Source organism: Rhinolophus sinicus, linkage group LG10 (genome assembly GCF_036562045.2).
Source record: "Rhinolophus sinicus isolate RSC01 linkage group LG10, ASM3656204v1, whole genome shotgun sequence".
Taxonomy (NCBI): domain Eukaryota; kingdom Metazoa; phylum Chordata; class Mammalia; order Chiroptera; family Rhinolophidae; genus Rhinolophus; species Rhinolophus sinicus.
Genome location: NC_133759.1, coordinates 46,217,234 through 46,240,845, shown reverse-complemented (window position 1 = coordinate 46,240,845; position 23,612 = coordinate 46,217,234). Strand labels below are relative to the sequence as shown.

General features: G+C 35.6%; 1 long non-coding RNA gene across 1 annotated transcript in view; it reads left to right on the top strand.

The window, feature by feature from the left end:
- The window catches only part of LOC141567134 (uncharacterized), a 236,217-nt gene that overhangs the window by 89,566 nt on the left and 123,039 nt on the right, over positions 1-23,612 (top strand). The window contains exon 3 of the long non-coding RNA XR_012489528.1: positions 11,003-11,111. This is a non-coding gene — a long non-coding RNA (uncharacterized LOC141567134). The remainder of the gene's footprint in view (positions 1-11,002; positions 11,112-23,612) is intronic.

The window sequence follows — 23,612 nt, the reverse complement described above, 5'->3', positions numbered from 1 at the left end:
TTTGTCAGTTGTAGCATGCTTTATATCGATCGAATCATTCCAGAATGTGTTCAGACCTTGGGATGCCTCCTAGACAATAGTTTATTATCTCAAGTTGCCCCAATGAAAATATATCACTATTTATTTTCACTTTATGTGGAAGCTAAGTGACCTTTTACAATTTACAATTTATATTTAGAAGGCATGTTTCTTGGGAGGAAAAGTAAAGTTGGGTGATTTTTTTCTTTTCATTGAAATGATTTTTAATAGCACTTTCACTGTCTAAAATTATTATTGATTACTTTACATTGTTACTGATGAGTCTATACTCATTTTTCAGCTATTTCTGTTTGCTAGGATGTAAGCTTAAAGAACATCTAGGTTATTTCTAACTATCCTCAGAACTTGAAAAATGGATAAGAGACACAATAAGTATTTATTGAATTAAAAAAAAACCACACACACACTGAAAAACCTAAATTAGCGAGCCTGTTTGATTTTTTTTTTAAGTGGGGATTTCTTTCTTTGTGTTTAATATACTTTAGAATAACTGACATTGGAAATGTTTATTCTAAGAACTGCAAAAATATTTCCCATCTTTTCTAAGATATAGAGAGTGTTGCCTAAAACTGTCTTTCTCAGTTTAATACTAAGCACGCCCCCCATAAAAAAAATAAAAGTCTGAATATAAAGGACACATTACAGCAACAAATTATTATATCTGGCTGTGAGGTTTATTAATGCTAAATTCAAATCAACCCTCAGGAATAATGCGAGAATGAAATTCACATTAAGAAATGGGTGACTGATAGTTGAAAGGAAACAAACTGTAATGAAGCCTTTGTTCTCTCCTAATCTACACCACAGTCTATGCAGCACAGGCCTGGGCTTCATTACAAAGCGCCTTAACTCAAGTCTGACATAATTCATCCCATTTCTTTCAAGAAAATATCTTTTTATTCTGTGCTTTGCCAAAGCCCCATAGGGGCTGAGACGAAGAAGAGTGCAGCTAGAGGACTCCGATTGCTTGGAAAACTATGTTGTCACCCACGCCTGTCTCCTTTGCACACATCTTCTGCCACTGCTTCTGGGCGCTGGTTTTCCATAGGGAAGATAATGTCACTTTGTTCGCCTTGGGTGGCAGCTTAAACAAATGCCTCCCATCACTCTTTACCAACAAAACCCAATTTCCTTTACATTCAGATTTTTAGACACCTGTAGGGGGAAAAATTCTTATAATAGAAGACGTTGCTCATTTGTTATGTGTGGCTTTCTTCCCATGAATTTGTGCCTTGTTGTTAACCATCATTTTCTGCCATTCTTGTGGCTTAAAATATTGAGGACTGGGACATCCACAACTTGATCCTATACTTTCCAGCTCTAGGAAGCTTGGAATGGGAAAGGAGCGGTGTTTTACTGCCATGACCATTTCCAGGGGATGTATGCAGGAGAGGAATTTTCCTACCACTGAACAAAACTGCTGACACCTTCTGCAGGCTTGCTTCTTCAATTCTTTCCTCTAAGTTTTGGACTGGAAAAGTCATGGTGTTGAAAGTGATCTGAATCAGATGTAGTAGAACATGACGGGTAAAGAACATGGAGTTCATATGACTGGGTTCAAATTCTGACTCCACCATGTACTGACATACCCTTGAGCAAACGGCCTAAACTCTCTGTGCCTCATTTTGTTAATCTGCAAAATGGGGAATAATAATGTCTGCCTCACAGGATTTCTATAAGAAATAAATGAGGTAATACCACCAAGGATTTTAGAATAATAACAGACATATTGTCTTTAGTCTTTAGTGTTAGGTATTTTTCTTTTTATTAATAGCAGATAAAATTTATGCAGAAAATTACAAACAGAATAAAAAAACTACTTTGATGCTCTTAAGCACTAAATCCCAATTCTACCTTTAATCCTAATGATGACCTTTCTTTAATCCAACCTTTAATATGGGATGCAGGCAGTTTTTCTCTTGGGTAGAAGAGAAAGGGAGAGGAGCAGAAGGTTTAGATATTGTACGTAAGCAAACCATGCAATGACTTTTATATGTGAGTACTGTTTCAGGTGGAATTTTTACCATAATTACTTCAAAATAATGTTTGATGTGCAACCAGTATTTAAGAATTGATTTGTGTTTTGTTTTCATCCAGAAAAGATTTATGATGGCTAAAGTGAAACAATTGTTTCCTTTCCTATAAAATGTCTGTGTTTTATATTTTTAAAATTTAAAATGTGTGCACACAGATGAAACACTATGTGAGGATGTAGCAGGAAAGCAACTACACAAGCCAAGGAATGAGGCCTCAGAAGAAATTGAACTTGCTGACACTTTGATCCTGGATTTCCAGCTTCCAGAACTGTAAGAAAATAAATTTCTGTGGTTAAGCAGAAAAAAAAAAAAAAAAAAATTTGAAGCATTCTTCCCCAATCAATAATCGTAAATACATCCACCATTGAATGAGGTAGATGTATTTTTCTTTGATCCAAGTCTCTTTTTATTTATTAAGCCTTCTTCACTTGTAATCTCTTCAGATCTTATTTATCCCCAGTAAACACAATTTTTTTTAGTAATGCAAGCAAATATAATTAGATGATAAGACCTAATGAGACTATCGAATGTGGCTAAAATATCTACTCTTTCTGATTTAATAAGGAATTAAAGCTTGGATGTTTTCAGACTGCATTTTATTAAACAATGTTTCCAGACACCTCTGGAAAAACAAGCTCTTTTATGAATCAGCAGCCCTTGACCTTATTTCCATGTCTTAATTTTGTTACCATCATTAATACAGTGGGCATCTGGAAAAATGAGAGAAAAAAAAGAAAAAGAATAGACGGAAGTGGGTCTTATGTAGAAAGGCCACTAAACTGAGTCAAAAACTCTAGATTTTTGTCTTAACAATCCAATAATACCAGTTAACATTTGAGTGTACAGTATGGGCCAGGTGAGCCCTATCTCTCATTATCTCATTTCACTGAAGCCATTGACTCAAAAGCAAGCCCTCAGGCTACCTGACTAGTTAACCTTTGACAATGGATAACTAGTCCCAACTGTCCCAACTTTGTTTATGTGGTGAAATTAAGATCCAACAATGTCTATCAAATGATTATTTTAATGATTAAAAGAGATAATGTACAAGTATGTAAAACTTCTTTAAAAGCCACCATGATCATTATTGATACTTAGTAGACTTCTTCTGTGCCAGGCAAAATGCTGTTCCCCTTCATCTCGTAACCCTCCCCCAAACCCAGTGAGGTACTTATTTTAATACCCCCATTTTACAGATCAGGAATCAGATTCAAAGCAGTAAGACACTTGCCCATGGCACTGGGCTGCAGTGACAGTGGAGAAATCAAGGAGACCCCGATGTGTCTGACTTGATCCAAACCCTTAATCCCTCCCCTTATTGTCTTTTAAAGCTGATAACATTGTAGGAAAAGTTAGTTATCTATACAGCCAATTCTTTGAGGATTTATCTTGTTATATGTTTAATGAGGCTCCAAGGTTCAGAAGAAAAGAGAACCTATGTCCTTAAATATTTAAGTGCCTATCATGTGCTGGGCACTCTGTGTTATGGCTGCCAAAATACCTCGTCCCTTCAATCTAAATAGGAAAGATGGGCCTATAAGTAAAAATAAGAATAATAACCGATCAGCTAAGTGTACACACACACATATTTATACTTTATATTTATATAAATAATGATTTATGTAATTATATACACACATTATATATATGTATAGTTTTGATAATTAGTTTAGTTATTAGTTTGTGTATCAGCTATATGTTAATGCATTGCAATTACCCCCAAATTTTGCAGCTTAAAACAATGTACATTTACCACCTCATAGTCTCTATGGGTCAGGAATCCGGTAGCTGATTAATTGGGTCTTCTGGCTCAAGGTCCCTCACAAAGCTGCAATCAAGGTGTGACCTAGGCCACTGTCCTCATTAAGCTCTGCTGGGGTGGACCCGTTTCTAGGTTCACTCACACGGTTGTTAGCAGAAACAATTCCTAGCAGGCTTAGCCCTAAGTTCCTTACCATATGGGCCTTTCCAAGGGGGCAGTTCACAGCATGGCAGCTGGATTCCATAAAAGTGTGTAAATGGGAGAGCTAGAGTGGGTGAGCAAATCAGAAGTCACAGTCTTTTGTAAGCTGATCTCAGAAGTAACAGCTTGTCACTTAAAAAAAAAAAAAAGAGATGTAATTGACATGTAACATTGTGAAAGTTTAAGAGGTATAGCACATTGATTTGATATATTTATATTGCAATATGATTGCCACTGTACTGTTACCTAACTGTATATACTTGCATATAGTACATATATGTCTTGGACATATAATGCAAAGTACAGTGATTATAAACATCTTGTCACTTTTGCTGCTTTCTATTCATTAGGAGTGAATCACTAGGTCCATCCCACACTGAAGCAGAGTCAGGAATACCTGGAACTGGGGATCACTAGGGGCCATCTTAGCAAGCAGCCCACAACCAAGAGTCAGTCAGGGCTTTTTCACTGAGATTGTTGGGAGAGAAGTGGGAGAAGGCTTCAGCTGGAGGTGCGCGCTGAGTATTCCTGGCACAACTCAGTCTCCTAGAGCTACTGTGGTTCCCCGAAAACTAGACCCAGCCAGACCATCAGCTCTAATGCATCTTTTGGAGCAAAAATTAATACGAGACCTGGTATTATATTATATTATGTTACATTACATTATATTATATTAGACCTGGTCTTATATTATATTAAAATATTATATTAAAATATGACCAGCTCTTATATTAAGTTTTGCTCCAAAAGATGCATTAGAGCTGATGGTCCGGCTAGGTCTTATTTTTGGGGAAACACAGTAGTAAGGATTCTATGAAGGATCTATCCCCCAAATAAATTAAATCCTGAGTGTCTATTCAGGTTGGCTCAGCCTAGACCATTAACTTATCAAATGACTTCTATGCATAGTATCTGGAATTCTGAGGGATCTGGCGAGGGTTCTGAGCATTAGCTTAGTATGAGGACATCCATACTATGTCATTGAATATAGTCACTCTAGTTTTGCATAGAAACTTCCAAACTTGCAAAAGTAGAAAAAATTATTAATTCCTTTTAAATAAATACATGTGCAAGGAAGGGATGAATGCGTGAAAGGGCAAAGAACAAAAATTCCTCACTCACAAAATGTCACTCACGCTTCACTGTCTAGATTGAAACCTCAATGTAAATTGGTTGAATGATAAATCATAAATAATAACAATATGTATGTTTATATTACAATGCATGTCTCTAAAATGATTACTGAACTAGAATTAAGTTTTGTGGTGACAACTTTGGGGGTACAATAAGGAAATATGAACTAGTGGAAATTCTATTCTGAGAATAGTTGACCTTCAACTGCAGTAAGGGGGAGTGAAGGAATATATGAACAGATAAACTCATATACTATCTTTTTTAATGACACTGAATGGATTTAAGATTGACTTATTTGCCTCCAATATTAAGGGAAAAAAAGAGAAAAAAATGGAGTTCAGAGTTTTAAGAACACTCAATACAATAACATATTAGTTGAAAATGCATGCTCTCTCTCTCTCTCTCTCTCTCTCTCTCTCTCTCTCTCTCTCTCCCTCCCTCCCTCCGTCCGCTCTCCTTCTGTTCTTACTCTCCCTGCCTCCCTCGCTATCTCCCTTTCTCACTCCTTCTTTTCCTCCCTCCCTTGCTCTCTATCTATATCTATCTTGTTGTGAGTGGTAGAAGAAACTTTAGAAGTTAGAAGAAAGTGTTGCAGATTTGTTAGGGGGTGGGAGCAGTGTCAGCTGCCTCCTTGTTCCCTTTCCCTGCTCTCTCCTCCTTGGCTAATTTCTCCACCCTCACAGTACTGACTACTGTCTTGGATTTCACAGTTATGCAGAACTCCCTCACCCTTATTCGACTGAGGGCTATGGTACCCACAGGAGAAACTGCTGGTAGAGGGAAGGACATTTTTATGGTAGGCTGTGCATAGGAAGGATAAGCCAAAGGGATGCTCTCATATTACAACAGACAGGGTATCTGTTGATCACTACGTTGTTGCAAACTATTGGTGCCTTTGATTCTTAATCTTTTAAATAGCTTTTTTTTTTGACAAATGTACCTTTTTTTTTTCTTTTTCTTTTTTTTTTTTTTTTTGCACACCCCAATGGTTCTTAAACCATTATTAGGCTTCCAGAAATTAAGAGTTGTTGTCCACATAACATTAGAACTAAGGAAAGGTACCACATTCTGAGACAGAATTTGCAGGGTGCAAGTAAAGTGCGAGATAATGTGTATGAATTCTTGCCCTTCATGCACTGAAGTTTGTAACTTCAATCTTGCTTCTCAAAAGGTCTGATCAAACAGCATAATCAGACATGGTTTAAAATTTAAACAATAGCTTCTCTGCCATGCCAACTTTAAGGTTAGACTCTGTCTTTCTTGAGTGAAAGAACTGTATGCAATGTTTTATGTTTAATCCACGTTTGCACAAGAAGGGAAACAATCATAGTAGATTTCAAAAATGTTTTTATTTGCCTGATTAATCAGCTACAACTATTTTATTCAAATAAATAAATAAATAAATAAATAATATGCATTCAAATAAAATGCAGTTTATCAAGAATAATGCTGGAAGGAGAATATTATTTTTTTTATAATAATAGGAAAAAATACTAGGAAGGTGGTATTCAAAACAAGCCTTATAACTCAAAAGTTTATATATTGATAGTTTCCAAAGTATATCTCATGGAACATGATCAAGATGTTCAACATATTTTTTCGTGAGATGTTTTGAAAATCTTAAGAAAAAGAAAATGTATCATTTCCCTTAATGAGAAATGACAGCACATACTGTATGATACAGATGCTGGCATTACTTTTTGCCTTCCTTTTCCTGTAGATTTTCTCCTCAGGCTGGCCCCTTTTGTGTTTGCAAGATGGCTACAATAATGAAAGGCATCCCATCTAAACATGACAAAGTCTTTAAGAATAGAGTCCAATGCATATTTGTCATTATCTGTAAGATTGAAGAAAATTTCCCAGAAACCCTAGCCAACATTCACTCTGTATAGAGCATATAAACTGTATTATATATGTTGGATTGAGGTTTGCAGAATAAATTGTTTACTAGTAGGGACAGGACTATGGCCACACATGTGTGAGACTGAGAAGAATAAGGTGAAAAACATGTTTTTGTGTGAAACTGAGCATAACAAAATTGAGTGATAAACACCTTTACCAAAACAACTTCTGGTTATCACTTAAGAGGTAAAAAACTCCTGGCAAACAACTTCTGGTTATCACCTAAAAAATAAACAAGTCCAAGAAAAAAGGATAAAAGCAGAACTCCAGAGCAATGCTATGAGAATTCTGATTGGGCGCTCAAGCTATGATCCTCTGCAAAGTGCAAGCCACCATACTCCCAGACTCTCTGAATCTCTTCCTTGCAAGACTCATCGTGGGCCCAGTGGCCTCTCCCAGACCTGGAACCTTCTCCATCCGGATTGACTCTGGGACTTGGTTCGTTATTAAATTCTATTCTATTCTGTATAACCTTTTGTGCTTATTAGAGTATTGGCCTCTGGAGGGACATTTGTTCCCAAATAAAGCTGTGTTACTCTACCTGAACCTGCACATCAGTACTTTGTTTTCCACTCATGTCACGAGTACCACGCAGGGACATAGGGCCCTGCCGGGGGGTTAATGTCCCCTTCATTTTCAAGAGGAGACTGAAATGTGGTGACTGCCCTTCCAGGCGCTTGTAACACACTCACATCTCATTGGATGGAAATACATCACATGTCCATGATTAGCTTACTAGTCAAGTAGTACATTTGCTTGGGCCTGGGATGAAGTCGGCCTTACTTGAACAAGGTCATGAGAAAGATGGTAGATACATGGACAGAATTAAGGTTAGGAAGAAAGATGAAGAGGGTGGAAATAGGTGTTAGATATACACATAACAGTGTCTACCATAATATGTGTGTGTGTGTGTGTGTGTGTGTGTGTGTGTGTGTTATATATGTTATGGTAGACACTGTTATGTGTATATCTAACATCTATTTCCACCCTCATCATCCTTCTTTCCAACCTTACTTCCATCCATATATCCACCATCTTTCTCATGATGGTGAGATATGCTATATATATGTATATATATCCCACCCCCCCAAAGTCAAGTAAGTTTTGAAAATTCTGGGCTTAATTGTATTTCAAATTTTCTTCACTGTGGAAATTTTAGAGTACTTTTATGCTTGTGTGCATTATGAATCTTCAAGCTGGATATAAAATGTAGCATTTCCCTATCTATTTATTTATTTATTTTTTCTACTTGCTTTGTTGTTTTGTTATAACCACATGTGTAAGCTTATTGCATTGTTACGAACTTATCATTCCATGATTTCTGAAATAATACTGTAGAGCTATAGGGTACAAGTGTGTTCATTTTGGCCTCCCAGGATTTGAATTTTCTTCTATATATGAGAAATTCTTCAGTTTACGGGCTCAGTGAGGAGAAAAGTTTGGTTGTGACAATAGGAGTAGAGAATGCTTTGTACCTCCTTTCCCAGCCTTAAAACTAAGTCATAGACATTAGTTTTGACATGGAAGATGGTGACCTAAGAAGAAGGTGATGCGGGAAATCTCTCTCCTTCTCCTCTTTCCCTTCCCATTCCTTAGTCGCTCGGATAACAGCAGTTTTCTTTTCTCACCAGATTCGATCTGGAATACTTTTATGGCTACTTAACCTTAAACATAGTTCCCCTTCCCTCCTAATATTTCTGTGAGATGCCCAGTGACTTTTTAATAAATTGCTTTTCAGCTCATTTTAGGCAGAGCCACCTTCTGTTAATTGCAACTGATAACCAGGACTAATACAAGTATTGAAGCAGAGAATTGTGGCCAATAAGTAGTAAAAATAACTTTTTAAAAATAAGAATAAATATATTCATAAATATGACACATGAGGTTTAGTGACCATAGAAGGTGATGATTTATTCCAAAGAATTTGGCTAGCAGAGACGATGGATTAGTTCTGAATTGTCAAGAAAGTATTCATATGTATAGAAGTGTTCATGATTTCCAGTTTACATATATGCATAAAACAGCTTAAGCAAACATTGCCGGTGAATAACAGAATACAGGGGAAAAATATTTTCAACCAAAATGTTGAGAACCCCCACTAAAGATAGATAATTTCAAATGAAACTAGAATAGCTCTAATGTGATTATGTAAGTCACTGGGAAAATAAGATTTGATAAATAAAAGTCTATTTAGGAATGCGTAAATTTTACAAATCATGGAAATCGAAATGGTTACATTTAAAGGAACATACTCAGGAGTATCAGAATTGTAATAAGTCTCCAGTATAAATTATTTTTGTATTTCTTTTTTTTTTCCCAAGAGCTTCATATAATTTAAACTTGCTATTGTGTTTGGAAAGTTAAAAAACATCCTTCTCTTTGTAGAAAATATTGTTAACTATCATCACACCTGTTTAAATTAAACTCAGGAAGTTTTATTCATTTTTCTAAGACAAAAATTATTTTGAAAGAAATTAAAAAAAAGTGTGCTCACAGCTTCGGTATTTTACCTCCTAGCTAAATATTTACCACATTAGTCTGTACATCAGAATTAACAAGTTTATAGAAAGTAGCAAATAATTCTTAGCATGGAGCATAATCTGTCATGGTTGGGTTAATTTCTAATAGTGAAATAACACTAAATCAAATACACAAATTTCTATCTATTTTACTAAGATTAACCTTATAAAAACAAAGTTATAATGTTTCTCTAAGTGCTTTTCATTGGACAAAAATGAATTTCCTCTCCAGTTCCTCATTAGGCAAAATGAAAAATATTCATCTAAACATGGGCTTGTGTGTGATTATCCAACCAAATAAAATTATTACTGGCAGGCAGGAAATAATGACTTAGAGATAATAGCTGTACAGAATCAGATGACTTATGCAAATCTTTTCTCATTGGAAACCATTTGAGTCCTCTTCTGATTCTTTTTCCTTTCCAGCACTGCATTAATAAAAGGAACTCATTTCTCAGAGGCCAGATTAGGTTTTTATTTACAAAGCTTGAAGCCCCAATCTTAACTGATTACTTAGAAATGTATACCGAGAAATTGTGTAGCTACATCAGATTTTGACACAAAATCACATCAATTTCAATTGGAGTCTTTTTATGGTTTATTGATTTTCTATCAACATTCATAGATTTTTAAAAACTAAGTTCTTTAATATGTATGTATGCATATTCTCAGTTAGATGTAATTTGCTCCCTCCTGCAGTACCTTTTTTATGTCATTTTTCAGTTTTGACTTTTTAATGTTCTTATCTCTATATATCTTAATTTCCCTACTCCAGTGAAATCTCCATTTTTCATTTATCACTTCACCCTTCTCCTAACGCATAATTGGCTATTGATAAAACATGCTGCCTGGCACATAGTAGGTGTTCAATAAATCTTTATTGGACAAATAGCTCAATAAATAATAAAATAAAATACCTTACTGGTTTATGTTTTCTTTTATATCCCAAGGAAATAATCCTAAGAATAGAAGTATTCCCATGGGTTTTTCTCATTGCATTAAATCTTACTTTTTCATGGTAAACTGTTTCAATAATTCTAATTAAAAATATCAATGCATATTTCTCATTTGATCTTAGCATGAAATACTGGATTCCATTTTGTTTCTCAAGTGTGGGTCTAAGGGAGCAGGGATTGACCTGTTATTGCCATCTGTCTTCTTTTGAGTCTGGGATATTTTTGAAGGTTGAATTGGCCCCAGTTCCTCCACCTCCCCACTTTGACTGATGTGCTTTGCAATATAACTTTTCAGTCCTTCCCACAAAAGGCAGAGCTATACTTCCCTGTCCCATGTCTTTAGATAGGCTATATAGCTTGCTTTAGCCAATGGTATATTAGTAGGTCATGCTGCAAACGGATGTTTGAAATATGTTTGCATAGTTGAGCATATTCTTTTTTCTGTTTTCTCAGCTGCCATGAGAAGAACATGTTCAGCTGACCTGGAGGGAGGACGAGAGATCTCTGGAGCAGAGCCGTCAAGCCAACTGGACTGTAAATCACAGCCATCCCAGCTCCCAAGGTATGTAACAGAAACACCCCATCCAGCTTGCATTTGTGAACAAGAAATACAAGCAGAGAGTTGTATGCCAAGGAGATTTTGTAGTTGCTTGTTTTGCAGTAACAATGACTAATAGAGAAATGATTGAAGAGTACTGAGTCACAATATTACTAGCTCCAACTGTTCCTGAGAAAATTGGTAATAAAGACAATAATAATAAGAATTACCACTTATTAGTGCCTATCAAATGCCAGCAATAACTAGATGCTTTGCACATTGTAATCCCATTTCATGCTAGGAAAACAGCAACTCTGTGAAGTGGGTAATATTATTTCTATTTCATTACCAGAAAATTAGGACTCAGAAATGTCTATAACTTGCCAGAAGTCACAAGGGTAAGAAGTGACAATTTCAAACTTAAAGTCAATGACTTGAGACTGAAAAATTTCTTTTATTTGTTGCCAAGGTGGCAGGGTTTGCCTCCAGTATTTTCAGCATTACCTTTTGTTACCCCATTCTCCCTTTTCCATTTCTATCTCCCATTTCTCAGCTCTTAACATTTCCTGTGGAGATCAGGACCTTCATGCTATTTAACTCAAGACTTTACGAGCTCCACATTTAGGGTGGAGCTCATGGTGTCCTAACTTTGGTGGTGGGGAATGGGTATGGAAAGATGAGGTAAGAAAATGCTTTCATATATATGTGGAGTGCTTATGGCCAAACAAAACAAACAAACAAAAAAACCCCAAAATTAAAATAACAAAGCTATTATCTGAATAGATTATTCTGTCACATAAAAATTTAAGAGAATCACCCAGCTTTATTGGATTGGATTTGTATACAAGACAATTGGAAGTAAAATCGAGGGTTGCATAATAAACACAAATGTAGCAACAATGGAGATGTCTATTTCCAACCTCAGCATTGCAGGATTCTGATGTTGCCTGATTAAGAGAACACAGCAGGAAGAGCAGTCCAGGTGATTAATTTTAAAAGGCAAATATAATGATGTGACTTTCATTTTAGTAAAGTAGAGACAGACAGTAATCCAAAAATGAAAAACAAAAAAGTCTTAGGAAGGGATACATGCTTTGGGGTGGAATATAAAGTATAGCAAGGTAAAGGAGATCAAATGTTCTGCTTATAATCTTTGGAGGGGCTCTGATTAGGACACATAGAGAAAGTGCCATTGAAAGGAATTAGCCAGGTAGACAGACGGGAGTAGAGCATTCTAGACATAGGGGCATCCAGTCTGTAAGATGAGAGTGCCTATAATATGTTCCAGAATCTAAGAAGGTCAGTATACCTGAAAAGAGGGAGTGGAAAGAGATGAAATCAGAACGGTAAGCAACAGTCTGATCACTAAGGACTTATAGGGTAGTGTAAGGACTTAGGCTTTACTCTGGGTGAAATGGGGATCTGTTGAAGGTTTATAGATGAGAATAAACTGGGGGAAGGGAACGCAAATAGAAGCAGGGAGACAAGTTACAAGAGTCTTATATGATACCAGGTAAGAGATGGTGATGGCTCAGACCAGGGATTGGGCAGAAGAAGTGGTTAGGAGGTAGTTGGAGTTCTGATATATTCTGAAGAGATCACTTTACATGATTTCCAGATAAATTAACAATGGGGATAAGAAAAAGAGAGTTGAGAATAACAGCAAAGTTTTTAGCCTGGACGATTTGAAGGATGGAGTTACCCTTAACTATGATGAGGAAGGCTGCAGGTGGGCCAGGTCCTGAAGGGGGAATATTAAAAGATCAGTTTGGGAAGTGTTTATTTTACAATAAGTAGAGATTCAAGGAGGAAGATGAATTTACTAATCTGGAATTGGAGAGAGATAAGATTAGGACTAAAGATATGGATGTGAGAGTCATTTGCATACTGGTATTTTAAGCCTGGAGACACCTAAAGGACAAAACAGAGAGAGCAAATAAAACAGCCAAGGAATAAGGCCCAGGCTTTCCAACAGTAACATATATGGGAAACGAGAGGGAAGCCAGATTAGACTGAGGATAAATGACCAGTGAGTTAATAGGAAAATCTGACTTTGGTGTCCTGAAACGAAGTGAAGAAAGTGTATGAAAGAGTAGGAATTGATGAACTCTCTGTTGATAGGTTGAGTGAGGGTAGGATTGAGAACTGCCCATTGCATTTAGGAACATGGAGGTCATTAGTACCTTGTTAAGAGAAGTTGTAGTAGAATGAAAGCTGCAGGAGAGGAGAGGAATTGAGACCTTGGGTTTAAATGGCTCTCCCAGGAGATCTGTTGTGCAAGGTAGCAAAGGAATGGAACAGTCGGGGAAGTAGGATCAAAAAATATATAATAGATGAAGGAACAGTCAATTATATGCAGATGGGAATGCTCTGTAAGGAGGAAAACAAATGATGATAAAAGAGAGAAAGGTGGAACATTTCTGCAGTGATATTCTCACTGCAGGAGTTGCTAGTGATGTTCTGAACTCAGCAAGAGGAGGTGGAAGCTCATGCAGAAGCGTGGAATTTGGCTCTAGAGAGAAACATAGAACATTTTGGTAACTGGCTTGTCAATTGGTTAATGCATGTCTCACCCACAAGCTATAATGTCCTTGACCATGTTTGTCTTATCAACCATTGTATGCCCACTGCGTGCCCATTGCTTGGCCACAGTAGGAACCCAACATGTAGCTGTTGAAAAGAAATGGACAGGTCAATGAATATATGAATGGATGGTCATCTCTCAGTAATTCTTCTTCCCTTTTCTGTGTGAAAGATCCAGGTTCAGAGTTTACTTGCATTCTATACGTGGGTTAGTAACATGTTCTGAGCCTTTAGAAATATTACATAAAACAAAATGTAACCAACCAATTATCTGACTATAACCAATGATAAAGAAAAGCAACAACATGGTCCCATACTCTCAGTTTGATAAAGAACAATACTGAAGTAGCTCATATCCTCTTAGATGACAATAATCATTTCTGATTTTTGAGTAAAGAATGGCCCTGACTATTGTGTGTATTCATTCAAACGTTTCATGGAGTCCCTTGAAGAAATATAAGCTAACTAGGAAACAGACCCTTCACGTACCCTAGAGTTGTTCATTTGTTATTTTAAAACTGCTATACACGTAACTGCTTTTGTATCTTTCAGTGCAACCAGCATTCTTTAAGCATGGTTGTTTTAAAAATAAGTAAAATGCTCAGCAATTATTAGGTATAACAAAGGAAACTTAGATTCTTATTGGTCATGAATAAGATTAGAAAAACATGAATCCCTACTGAAATACCAATAATTTTCTCTTAGCAAGAAAACAAATGAAGTTCAAGAAAAGTGCACAATGAAGTGCAAATTTCACCCAGGTGACCTTTTAATCCAAAACTTTTTGTGGCATTTTTTTCAGATGTTGACTGAAATTGTAATTAAAACATATATATATATACACACACACAAACATAAATACATATACACACACACCAAGCAAGCATACGCCCGTATTCATGTATGACAAGTTTTGTTCTTCATATCCAGAGCTTTAATAAATCTCTATGAACAGTGTGTAGCAAAGTTAGGGGAAAATGGAAGATGAGAAATTTAGCAAATCAAGTTAATTAGCAGAGAGAGCCCCGAAAACTTCTTCTTATTAAGGAAAAAAAAAACTGAAGTTCTTCCCTGGTAAAAGAATTATCTGGTTAACTGTTCAAACAAGTCTCTACTTTTATTTGCTTTTGTAGATACAGTTTGATTTAAATACTTCTGGGCATAAAAATGAAAAACCAACACAAAGGATGCAATATATATTCTTTCCCTCTTACACCCTTCATAATTTTTCATATGATACTGAAAATCGTATATTATTGTAAATATATGGGTTTGCATATTGGCTCATAGGAATTCAAAGTAGAGAGGATAGCATTTGTTAAAGATGGAAATTTATTATGCTGTAAAACTTATATCACACTAAACTCAATTAGCCTCTTTAACAGGATGGTTTTCTGTGTTACTCATCAGGCATACTATAAATTGGTCAATAGCTCTCGTTTTGTTTGTCAGATAAATATTTGCAAATACCTATAAGGAAAAAAGATATTTTTTTCCAGATGTTTTTCCTAGTTGTATTTTCTTAAATAAACATGGTACTATTAGAATGCTTGCAGGTCTATTATAAGGGAAATAGAATTTGTTTATTGTAAAAAATATTTTTTTAGGGCTTGCTGAACATTTGCTTGAAAGTGAAAATTTTCACTAAATTTGTTAGGTAGTGCATTGGTCTGACAATTCATATTCTCCCGATTCCACATCACCTTGGATAATCAATACTGGCTTAAATTCCCTTAATAAATGTTTTTTGAATGACTCAGCTTTAATCTGGGCAAGCATATCATCAATACTAACATTTTAACAGTGTCCAAGAGGCTGAGGGACAGATTTATGCCTCTTTCTGATAGGGACCAGCCACAGAAATCAAGGACATGTGTCTAAAGTGTATGATATATATATGGCAGAAAAAACCTTATTGACTCACTCATTTTAGACAGGAGCAAAGTACTAGAAAGCTCTCTGAAGTCTCTGTAACCACAGTTCAAGTCTATAAAGGACTGTTTAAATCAATTAAAAATATTTACATAAAAATATAAAAAAGAATATTATGGAATAATATATTGTGCTGTATTGAAATTCAAGACAGGTCCTATATACAAAGAGTTGTTCTGCATTTTTTTCTCTAATATGCTCTTTATACTTCTGATAATTTTGAAACAAGATTTTGAGTCAAGAGCAAAATTTACCTTTATCCCAAATACAGTTTGATTTGAGTAGACTAGTTTTTGTTTTTTTTTCTTAATTTTAATGTCTAAGTTTTAAAAATAGGATTCCAATGAAAGGAATTGCTGGACATTCTACTTAAAGGATTCAATAAAACTTGGGTATCATATCAGATATTGATTAGTCTATTAAAGTCAGTATAACAATGTAACATTTAGAAATATCAGAATACTTTTAATTCTGAAGATATAAAGATACCAAAGAAGAGTTTTAGGCTTATAGTTTTCATCTAGTCCCTTTCTTTCATTACCAGCTGATAATGTTGAGAAATACCAATGATTCAGTGTTAGAGCATAAGCCTTTTAGAGCTTTGAAAGATATTAAGTTCAGAAGGATATTGATTGGATTTTGGTGAATCTGTATGACTGTCTAGGTTGTGTTCCTAGTCAGAAAAATTTGGTTTGTCCCAGTGTTATATGTGACTCTGCTGACGCCTATCAAAGGAAATTGCTCATTTCCTTAGCTTTATTTTCATTGCTTCATTGGCTTTGTTGAGTGTCCAGTTGAGAAAGAATAACCTAAAATAATGTGTAAGACATGGCACCTCTATCATGATGTACAGCAAAGTCACTCACTTTTCTGTGCCCTTGGCAAATCATGATTGCTGTTCTGCTCAAAGAATGCAGGTCACTGGCCTTTCTGCAAACTCTCTTCATCAGCAGTCTCAATGCTTCCTTTTGAACAGAAAAAAAAACAGCAAGAGACTATGTGTAAGTTTGGTTTATAAACTGGCAGGTTATTTATTCTGACAATTGTGGAAAAGGAAATTTTGATAAGAGAAAACAGCTTGAAGGAAAAGGGAGTTGCTTCAGGGTGAAAACCTCTGTGTAATGAGTTAATGATGAGGTCAGAAACTGTAATGAAAGGGCAATGAGTGTCAGATACCTTTGTGGTCTTCATACAATTGGGACTTGAAATAGACACTGAAGTAAAGGTATGTAGGCTCTAGCTTGAGCTTATAGATCTCAGCCCATATCTTCCTGTATCCCCAAAACCTTCTCTTTCAAACCAACAGAGGCATCTTCCATCTCTGTTCTCCTTCAGCACCTAGCATAGAAACACACACACACACACACACATATTATTAAATCCTTGAGTACATGGACCCTTGAATTATATGTATCTAGTACAGTATAAGGCAGGAGGTTGGACTGTCACATAAGGAACATGTGATTAAAGTCAGATTGTTGCATTTGCTAACTTAGTGTTCATGGGTCAATTATTAAAGACCTGCTGAGACTTTATTTCTTCTCAGATGTAAATAAGAATTCCCACTTCATGTCATTGTGAGGTCTGATTTGTATGTGAAATGATGAGCACACGCCAGACTCTCTGCTGGCTTCCTAGCGTAACATCATGCTTTGTGCACTGAAAGTGCTCAATAAATTTATTTTGTTGTTGATGTTGGAGAGATGGCATATTCTCTCCTTTCGTATTGATACTAATTCATGAAATAAATATTTCACTTCTTCTTCTATTGTTTTATTCCTGGGAAAGACACTCCTGGCAAAGGAGTTACAACTTTCTCTCCCCTCTCTCTGATGTTTCCCCATGCAAGATAATTGTTCTGCTTAGGAATTCAGTGCCAGTCTGCCATCAATTAAAGTTAACATTTCTCTATTGGGTGTGGTTAGTGTATCAATGCCTAATACGTACCTACATATGTCCTGACTGACCATGGCTGTCTCTCAGATTGCCTACCTCTGGGCTATAAGAATTTTATTCCTGATTCCGTCTTCCTTCCTTGTGATAAACTCTGGATACTCTCTGTCCTTTTAAGAGTCGTAGAGAGGAAGGGGGATTCTACTACAGAGTTTTCCAGCTTCTCTGACTAGGATTGAGGGGTAAGTTTAATTCAGAGGAAAGCACATGTATCAGCTCTCACTGCATGTCCAAGCCTAGAGTCATTGTGGGTGGTTACTGCCAAAGGACAGAGATTCCGGGAGGCATGATAAACCGGGTGCATTAAGTTAATGGGCATTAGGTTCATTGATTAACAACAATTACACTTTGGTAACAGGTTTAAGCCATGTTTTCCCAACTAACTTCATATGCATCAAGGCCCGCATTTGCCTCTGTCTCTAGTATCTTTTTCCCAACTGATTCAAAACCCTCACTCTAACAGATGATAAGCAAAAGGAAGATTTCCATAACAAGACAAACAAATGCTTTATGTTTTTGTTGTTGTTGGTTGGTTACACTTGTTGGTTGTGAACCAGGTTTGGTTATCTGGCCAAAGGAGTCGCGCTGGCACAAGTTACAGGGACAGATGTCAATCTATCCAGACTATTTTTATTATATTGGTTAAAATCCAAGAAACCTGAAGATTTCAAAAAGTTTTAAAAAAGCAGAATTTTACAGGCGCATCTTTTCACTAGTATGAAATTCTGAGGAGAAAAAAAAGTTTAAATTATTAAATTAATGATTTAAGACCAACTGAAAGCACACGAAGAAAGAAAATCTTTGTTGGAAACTAATTAGGCTACTTTGATGCATTTTGTAAGTCCCATCTCTCACCTCCGCTTTCTAATTAGGAAAATTACAACAGAAAACTATTTTAGAGGTATTGCTTGAGGACCTCTGTTCCTGAAGATGCTTTGTAAACTTAAAAATGTATAAAACAAAGCAGTACGCCCTCCAAACACACTGCAATTTTATTAGTGTCATAGAATTTTATTATATAAGGAACTTTAGGGACAGTGTTTTAGTAATTAGCTCTGTGCATGGAACACAAGGTTCTAAGACAATTAATTCTTAATTTGGCTAATTAATGCACCACATTTCCCTGAAAATAAGACCTAGCTGGACAATAATGCGTCTTTTGGAGCAAAAATTAATATAAGCCCCGATCTTATTTTACTATATAAGACTAGGTTAATATGATATAATATAATATTATGTAATATAATATAATAATATAATATAATATAATATAATATAATTCCGATCTTATATTAATTTTTGCTCCAAAAGACGCATTAGAGCTGATTGTCCGGCTAGGTCTTATTTTCGGGGAAACATGGTATATGATCTTTCAGTCACTTTTTCAATACCAAGATAGCTATTATTTTTATTTCCTTGAAAACAATTTAGAGTATAAGATGTTTTGCTGAAGATCCAGAGACTTTTCTGTACATATAAGTCATATTCTAAAGAAGAAAATAAAAGAACAAATTATTAATAAACAATAAACTATTTTCCACTGGTCAGTGGTACTAAATAAAGTTCCATTTGGGCCTCTGAGCTAAGGTAGACAAACCCAGATTTTAATTAAAATTGTTAGGTGCAAAGTGGGACTAGGGTGTGAGAAGTGAGAGGCCAGGGAGTAATATTTAAGGAAGTGCTCATTCTCAGAGTTAGACCCTGTACTTGCACTGAGTGAGTGCCTCCTTAAATTTTGCACCCTAAGGGTTTTACTTTTCTTGCCCTAGTCAGGCCAGGTTAGGATACACTATTCCACAGAATTTTAAATCAAGGAGCAGGTAAGCACACCAAATGTTTCCAAAAAGGAGTGATTCCTTTTATACATTTACATTCAGAGATATCTAATCTAGGCTTCATTAGAGTTCTTGGTCATGCCGTTTTTATTTTTAGAGTCATCTAAGACGTTTGAAAAATAAAAGGGAATCTTAGCACAGCAATCTTCCTGAGGGTACTAGATAAGAGACCATAACCAGTTTGACCTTGGTTAAGAGCAGTTTCAGAGTTTATTTACATGGCTTTGCATCTCATCTCCACCCCTCTGTTGTCTACAAGACCTTGGACCAGGTATTTAGCTTCCTCATCTGACAAATGAGGATAATTTTAATAGCACTTATCTCCTATGAATGTGTGTCTAAGAGAGAATTAAATGCAATAACTTACACAAAACTTTTAACACAGTACTGGTTCTTGTAGAAAGAACTCAATAGATGATAGATATTATTGATATCATTTTTGTTATTATTGTCATTAATTATGGGGCAAAGACTTGCCAAATAATCTCTGGCACTATAAATACACTCAAAATATATGCTTGAAATGGATTTGAAGGTTGTCTCCCTTTTTCTATATCATTTATGATGATTCTTGTGAGAAGTTAAATGGAAGCTTTGGGGACATGGAAGAGAAGAAGGAAGGAAGGAGGAAGCAGAGAATATAGGAATCAGAAGAATTACGAGGCCTAGGATGAAATTTAACACAATTTGGATTTGTAACTTCTTGAAGAAAAGTTTTCTAGAGGGATTAATAATTATTTATTTCTGAATATAGACTTTATCAAGCTGTTTTCTACCTCTGAAAATCCCATTCTTTCAAGACTTGTAAATGGAATGCAACCCTCTGGCACTAGGGAATGTTTCCTCTAAACTTTAAAATGTATTTTAGGATGTATTTTGTGTTCTTGCCTCAAAAAGTTTACTTTACAAATTATCTTCCCTAAGTCAATATTTTCAGAATAAGGGTTTTCCCTCTAATGGAGATATAAAAAATTAAATATAGATTCATAGACTAGAAAGGACCTCTAAGCCTTAAGTTAATATTTTGAAATACATGGTTGGAAGGTCTAACATTATTATAGGAAATTATGAAAATGGTCCAAAGCCACAGTGGTAATCACTATGAAAATAGATGACAATAGAAAATATTAGGTCTGGAAAAAATAAACTAATTAATATGCATAATATATATAAAAGATGAGATAGAAATATTTTTATTTGAGGAGTTTGATCTTCTTAAGTAAAACTTAATTTATCTATTTGTTTATACATTTATAGTATACACTGGTTGTGAGGGAGCCACATTATCAATTCACTAATTTTGGTCCCAATCCCTTAACACACAAGACATACAAAAATAAACAGTACATCTTCCTATTGTATTTTTTGAAAATGTGGAAATATGGAGCTAAAGTATTTCAACATGAATAATTTAGAAAATTGCTAATAGGATGGATCACGAATTATTTTAACGCTGCTAAGAATTAGGTGGTAATGTTGATAGGGTGCAGGGCTTTGTGTGGTTTGTCTGTGGCACCTCACAGTCAGAATTGCACATCTAGGTTGCCATTTTGGTGTAATTCTTCAGATCTTCAATCTCACCCGTTTCCTAATTCTCATTTGTATCAAGGGATCTCAAGGTGAGTTTCTTTAAATTTTATGCATACCAATATGTTGAAAGGAATTATAACAAAGTCTAAAAGAGTAAAATTCTATTCCAACAGGTAGGAGTTGAGTCCAGTTTCACCAATTATTAGTTATTTTGTGCTGGGAAGTTTCAAATTCTCTGAACTTAAGTTTTCCCTTCTAAAGAACAAAGGATAATATTTACTTCTTAAAACTCATTTGAAGATGGAATTAGAAAAAAATAATATAAAATATTAGGCAAAGTACTGGCACAAACTAAGAGCTCAATTTGTAGTAGTTATTGCATTCATTCTTATGTTACTATTTAATTAATAATAAGAAACCTGTTCTCCGTTGGGCATTAGGTGAAGCCCTAAACCACTAAGATAAATAAGGCAGGATTCCTACCCTCAGGGAGCTGTCAGTGGAATAATGAGAAGGTGGAAGAGATAGATGAATATACATGAGTGTCTGGGGAGAACAGAGAAGAAATACCAGTCTAGATCCTGGGTTCTCAGGGAAAGCCCCATCTAAGCTGAATCCTGAAGAATGAGCAAATATTACTCTGCAGAAGGAAACGGGAAACATATTGAGGTTTCCAGGGGAAATAACATTTGTAATGTACCTGCTGGTTGTAGAGCAGTTTGGCTGGAGCAGGTGAAAAATGAGAGATGCAGGAGAGGAGACTAGAAGATAAAGAGATTAGTTTTCACAAAAGATTTTAAAGTCAGGCCAGGGAGTTTGACCTATATCCCAAGGGGAACAAAAAGAGCCGTTGAAAGATTTTAAGGTGGAAAGTGGGACAATCAGATTTTCACGTTAGTATGGTTACTAGAAATTGGAGAGTTTAGAGCACTCAGGAGATGATAATGTTTGTCCTAGTTATGGCATGAAACTATCCTGGAATGGGGCATTAACTGTGGCCAAAGAAGTGGATGTATTTCAAGAATGTTGAAAAAAGACGCCTTGTTAAAACTTAATTAATGAATGTGAAATACAATGCACCAAGATGATAAGCTGATAACTGTGATAAAACCACCCTACCAATTGGGTGGCTGAAACTACCTATTTTGACCTTTGATCCTGAATATATCTTTTTGTCAATCAGAAGTTAAAAGGAAATAAATTAATCCTCTCAGTCTTTCTGTTCTTTGAATTTCCACATGAAATAAATTTTGAATTTGCTTTCTATGTAATTTTCACCATTTTCTTATAGTTAATTTACATGGATAAGCAAAGTAATTCTATCTCATTCCTTCATGTCAACCATATTGGCCTGGTTCACAGTAATTGTACGGAGTCATCCTTGCGATACAACATCACTGTGAATATTGGACGTGTAAATGTTAGCATGCTGACTATTCAGCAGGAGGACACAATTTTTTAAAACTATGTTTTCAATCTTGAAGAACTCTCATTGACCAAATTTGATCGTCATGTTTCCCACTTTCATGTGTAATTTTATTATGTGTCCCATGACATCCAACAAGCATCATTATGAGTGGATAACTGATTAGTTGGTACCATTTGAACTGAATTTTAGCATAATTTCACTTTTCTTAGATCCTGAGTCATTCAAGATCTCTGTTTACCTCTCAGCTTCCCTGTTGACACTCTACTCAATTCCCTTTCCTTTGGTCCAATCCATGTTTTCCATTCTCCAAATTCCCACTCACTTCCAGTCTCTGTGTATTATCTAATGTTTTTTCTGCCAATGACATCTCCCCTTCCACCCTATCCTCATTTAGTTAATTATTAGATATTCTTATCTCTCCTTAAGCATCTATTCAGAAAGGCTTCATGGACACACATGGCTGTTATTTATGGAAGACATACTTTATACAGGCATATAAAGGATACAAAGTTGAGCAAAACAAATTTGGCTGTGACCATAAACTAAAAGTATAGTTGGGAAGATGAATATTAATATACACACATACACACACAGATACATGCATATAGATATGTTTGCATATATGCAGAGGACATACAGGAAGAAGTAGAAAAGTATTGTCCCTAGAGTAAGGAAATTGTATTAGGGTGATAGAGATAAGAAGAAGACTTTTGGAGAAGAAATTTTTTTGAATTATTTAAATATGTATCAGATTCCAATAGTTCCAGAATCAATTAATTAAAAATTTGAAAAATGTAGTAAGTACTATAAAGGAATAGTACATAGTGCCATTAGAGAAGAAACCAGGAAAATCCAATTTAATTGGGGGAATTAATTTGAGTCTTCTCTGAAAGAGTGGCCTTTTATGGAATGGGACAGAATGTTCCAAATAGAGCAATCAGTCTAAGGAAAGGCCTATGTCAAAGAAAAGACTGCCCATGGGAGACAAGAAAGAGGAATGAAGGGATGGCATGTTGAAGAGGAAGGAAAAGTTGGTGAGAGGTAAGACTGGAGGAGATGGGAGATGCCACAACATGCAGGAGCTTTTAGATCATGTGGATTTCACATTTTAAATGCAAATGGGGGTGGCAATATAAATATTTTGAGCAGAGAAAGGACACGATCTGTTTTTCATTTTTGAGTAATTGTTTTATATGCTCAGTAGAGAATGTATTACATAGAGCCAAGTGTAAGTTAGGGAGACTTTCAAGCCTATTGGAACAA